Source organism: Paramormyrops kingsleyae, chromosome 6 (genome assembly GCF_048594095.1).
Source record: "Paramormyrops kingsleyae isolate MSU_618 chromosome 6, PKINGS_0.4, whole genome shotgun sequence".
In the NCBI taxonomy this organism is placed as follows: Eukaryota; Metazoa; Chordata; class Actinopteri; order Osteoglossiformes; family Mormyridae; genus Paramormyrops; species Paramormyrops kingsleyae.
This window is the reverse complement of record NC_132802.1, coordinates 33,162,706-33,167,973: the sequence shown is the minus strand read 5'-3', so window position 1 is coordinate 33,167,973 and position 5,268 is coordinate 33,162,706.

Below are 5,268 nucleotides of genomic sequence, written 5' to 3'. Positions count from 1 at the left end.
GTTGTGATAATACGCTATACAAAAATAAATTTGTTGTTGTTGTTGTATTTCTGGTTAGATGTTAGACATGCGTTTAACACTACAAACATTTATTTCTCTGGTGTAATTGTGAAAACTTTGATTACCTTTGCCAATATTTGTGTTTTGCTTAGTAATTTGATAAATTTTGGTGATTAACATCCGCCGCGGGCGTGGCCGCAGGCGGGGCCGCGGGCGGGGCCGCGGGCAAGGCCGCGGGCAAGACGGGAGAGGCGGCCTCAGGCAGGGCCGCGGGCAGGACTGGAGAGGCAGCCTCAGGCAGGGCCGCGGGCAGGACGGGAGAGACGGCCTCAGGCAGGGCCACCGTTACTTGGCCAACAGGGGGCACCGTGGGGGGGGGCCTCAGCCACTTGGCCAGCAGGGGGCGCCTCAGCGGGCGCCTCAGTCACTTGGCCAGCAGGGAGCGCCTTGGCAGGCACCTCGGGCGTGCGACCAGCAGGGGGCGCCTCGGTGTGCACCTCCGTCGTGCGGCCAGCAGGGGGCGCCTCGGCGGGCACCTCGGGTGTGTGACCAGCAGGGGGTGCCTCGGCGTGCACCTCCGTCATGCGGCCAGCAGGGGGCGCCTCGGCGGGCACCTCCGTCATGCGGCCAGCAGGGGGCGCCACGGGCAGAGCGGAGGCAGCTGCAGGCGTGCGACCAGCAGGGGGCGCCTCGGCGGGCACCACCATCATGTGGTCAGCAGGGGCCGCCTGGGCAGGCGCCTCGGGTGTACGGTCAGCAGGGGGCGACTCGGCGGGCGCCACCATCACGCGGCCAGCAGGGGGCGCCGTCACGGGCACCGCCATCACGCGGCCAGCAGGGGGCGCCGCAGTGGGCGCCGCCATCACGCGGCCAGCAGGGGGCGCAACCGCGGCCACCTCAGGCAGTTCAGGAGCCGGCAGGACAGGCGAGACAGGCAGTTCAGGAGCCAGCAGGACAGGCGAGACAGGCAGTTCAGGAGCCAGCAGGACAGGCGAGACAGGCAGTTCAGGAGCCGGCAGGACAGGCGGGTCGGGCGGTGCCGCGGGCACTGCGGCGGCAGCAGCAGCAGGCGGTGCCGCGGGCAGTGCGGCGGCAGCAGCAGCAGCAGGCGCTGCCGCGGGCAGAGAGGCGGCAGCAGCAGCAGCAGCAGCAGGCGTTGCCGCGGGCAGAGCGGCGGCAGCAGCAGCAGGCGGTGCCGCGGGCAGAGCGGCGGCAGCAGCAGCAGGCGGTGCCGCGGGCAGAGTGGTGGCAGCAGCAGCAGGTGTAGCCGCTGGCAGGTCCGGAGCAGGCAGTGCGGCCGGTAGGTTCGGCACGGGCGACAAGAGGGGCGCCGAGCGAGAAGGCGTTGTCCTTTTAAGGGCTCTCGAGACCCGGGGAATGCCGTCTCTTATGGCGCGAATTCCGCCGTGCCCCAGATGCTCCGGCCGATAAAAGTAAGCTTCCATCGGAGGTGGCTTCTCCGGATGGGAGCTCGCCAGGCGGGTAGCGGCGGTGTCATCCCAGGCTCCTAGGTAGAGCGTTGGGGCGGCTTCCACCAGCTCTCTGCTCCGCTTCTCCCGACTGCTTGTTACGCGCTGGCTCAGGCGGCGAAGGCATTTCCGTGCCCTCGTCAGCGGGTATTCCTGCCCGGCTGGGCGTTCCCTACCGAGCAGGTCCGTGCCCTTGTTAGCCAGCTTCAGGGCTGTCGGGTCTTCCTGGACCTCGGGCTGGGATTGCCAATACACGAAGTCTTGCAGCAGTCCGAGCCGGTGCTGCTTCGTGCTTTCGGGGAGATCCGGCATTCTGTCACGTTTGGCGAAGGAGGCGAGCAGGGAAGCAGGAGAGCAAGCCAGGACTTCAGGTAAACTGGGTTTAATGCACAAGAGACGGACATCGACGGACAATACAATGCCGGATCTGGCATACATGGGTAGACGCGGACTCATATACACAGAACAAGGCAAAAGAAACAGGAAACAGCTGGGCACAATCGGGGAAGCACACGTGGATAATGAGGGGGCGTGGCACACACTAGGAGCGGACGGAGCGGGGCGTGACAACGACAAAGTATTAAAGGAATAATAATCAGAAACCCAAATAATAGACATGGCTGGAAATGTGCATTCAGACTCAGAGACAGCCTTTGACCAGAAAGAATAAGTAGGTGAACTAAATTGTCATGAAGTTGATTCAGCTCCACAATGCTCAAATGACACTGACATGGGATTTGGTGTTTGAGTCATAGCAAGCAAAACTTGGAAAGTAACGCCACTAGGTTTAAATGCCAGCCTGTAATAAATGCTGTACTGAGAGAAATCCTCACTTAAGTGATTTTTTGGCAACATTGTAGCTCATGGGTCCCTATGACATACACTCACCTAAAGGATTATTAGGAACACCTGTTCAATTTCTCATTAATGCAATTATCTAATCAACCAATCACATGGCAGTTGCTTCAATGCATTTAGGGGTGTGGTCCTGGTCAAGACAATCTCCTGAACTCCAAACTGAATGTCAGAATGGGAAAGAAAGGTGATTTAAGCAATTTTGAGCGTGGCATGGTTGTTGGTGCCAGACGGGCCAGTCTGAGTATTTCACAATCTGCTCAGTTACTGGGATTTTCACGCACAACCATTTCTAGGGTTTACAAAGAATGGTGTGCAAAGGGAAAAACATCCAGTATGCGGCAGTCCTGTGGGCGAAAATGCCTTGTTGATGCTAGAGGTCAGAGGAGAATGGGCCGACTGATTCAAGCTGATAGAAGAGCAACTTTGACTGAAATAACCACTCGTTGCAACCGAGGTATGCAGCAAAGCATTTGTGAAGCCACAACACGCACAACCTTGAGGCGGATGGGCTACAACAGCAGAAGACCCCACTGGGTACCACTCATCTCCACTACAAATAGGAAAAAGAGGCTACAATTTGCACGAGCTCACCAAAATTGGACAGTTGAAGACTGGAAAAATGTTGCCTGGTCTAATGAGTCTCGATTTCTGTTGAGACATTCAAGTGGTAGTCAGAATTTGGCGTAAACAGAATGAGAACATGGATCCATCATGCCTTGTTACCACTGTGCAGGCTGCTGGTGGTGGTGTAATGGTGTGGGGGATGTTTTCTTGGCACACTTTAGGCCCCTTAGTGCCAATTGGGCATCGTTTAAATGCCACGGCCTACCTGAGCATTGTTTCTGACCATGTCCATCCCTTTATGACCACCATGTACCCATCCTCTGATGGCTACTTCCAGCAGGATAATGCACCATGTCACAAAGCTCGAATCATTTCAAATTGGTTTCTTGAACATGACGAGTTCACTGTACTACAATAGCCCCCACAGTCACCAGATCTCAACCCAATAGAGCATCTTCCCATCCGGAAGGCCTAAAGTGTGCCAAGAAAACATCCCCATCACCAATTAACTGATGGAAACTGGGAGATCACAGGGAAACTAAAACTGACAGAAACAGAATCTAAAACTGGGGAAATAAGAAAGACAGGTAAAACATAACCAAGACACAAAGCAAGAAACCAAAATAGAAAACAAACCACAAAATCACAGGAACTAGGAAAACTGATACCAATGAAACTCTAGGGAACAAAATACAAAAACAGAGCAGGTGGGATTCAAACACACAACAGAAGGGTTCTTTTTCTAACTTCGCTCAGTGTTTCACTATGGGAATCACTTTGGGCGTGACCAATTACGGAAGCTCCAATGACACCACGTCCGTCTGTGATGGACAGGTCGACCTGCAACCAGGCTCCGCCCCTGCCCTATTAATGCGGTCGACCTCCCTGACGGCTCATTCATGCTTTCTTCCCTTGAGGAATTAGAAGCTCCCTCAGCCAGGCTAGTAAGTGATCTCGCTTAACTGTTCGCAGACGGCCCGTTGTGGAGTCCGTCGACGAACGCGATTTTAGCTCTAGTGCTGTACTGGGCTGAGTTATTCCCACGTTGAGAAAGTTCTCGCTGTTCGGTCATCATTGCCGGATCGGCTACCGCGACAAGGCGAGCTATCCGTCGAGCCACTCGGTAAGCACAGGTTTTTCTCCATTCCAGTTTTACTACTGGTGCGGTTGTATTCACCTGTTGCGAGGGCTAAACGCGTGAAGGCGAGCCTTCTGTGCCGTTAGATTTGCGGGTTAACTGGCATTTCGAGCGCGCTCCTAGTGACCCCTCGTGGACGGCCTTTTCAGCCCGTCCGGATACGCAACGAACCGACAGACTAACGTGTCGTGACGAGTCTTTCTCGGTTCTACGCTTTCCCGCTGTCCACCTCCTTCCCCTCAGTGCGCTATGTTGACGGGCATTACCCCCACCAAAGGGCATGAGCCGAAAGACGGTGAAACCTCATCCCGCCCGTGTCCCGCGTCATGCGGAGCCACTATCTCGGGCAGGGATCCCCACCCTCTTTGCATAGTGTGCATGGGCGCTAGTCATGCTCAGTCATCGCTAGTGGACCCGCAGACTTACCTCGATGCCGGAGAAAATCTGTGAGCAGAGGCTGAGAGTGGCCGTGACTAACAAACAGGCCCCGGGCCCGTCCAAAGCCACCCCCCAGGCCACTATTACCCATCTCCCGCGAGCTTCTACGAGCTGGGCGGATATGATGGAGGCTGAATCTCCGGACTTGCCTCCTCTGTTTGAGGGTTTACCCTCCCTAGAGGCCGGAGAACCGGGTGACGAGGACGCAGAGGGTGACGCCAACTCTGACCTCCTCGATATGGGTGATATAGAGGAAGAGGAGGAGAATGACTCCACCTTCCCTGCCCATCAGTCCCGACCCCCTAGCATGACAGATACAGGTTCTCAGGCAGACTGTAACCTGTATGAGGTCTGCAAGCGGGCAGCAGTTAAGCTGGGTATACCCTGGCCTGCAGCTCAGGATGCCGGGGGGGCAGAGAGGGATCTGTACGATGGGAAGAGGCTCCCACTTGTGCAGCCCTCAGCACGTCAACTGCTTCCTGCAGTTCCGGCTTGCTCCCTTACCCTGGCTAATGTGTGCAGTCGCTACTGGTCCAGCCCTTTTAAGAGCAAGCTTGCCACCAAGGGCTTCTCTAAGCTTGAAATCCAGGGGATGGAGGAACTGGGGCTGGCCAAACCCCCAGCGGTGGAGCCTTCAGTGGCCTACCACCTCCACCCAAACCGCCACTCTATCTCTGCTTCATCCCACATTTCTCTGCCCAGCAAGATGGACCCCGTGATTGCATCCACCTTCCAGAGGATGTACACTTATGCTGCACAGTCAGTGTGTTCTCTGAATGCAGTTACATTGCTATCTGCATA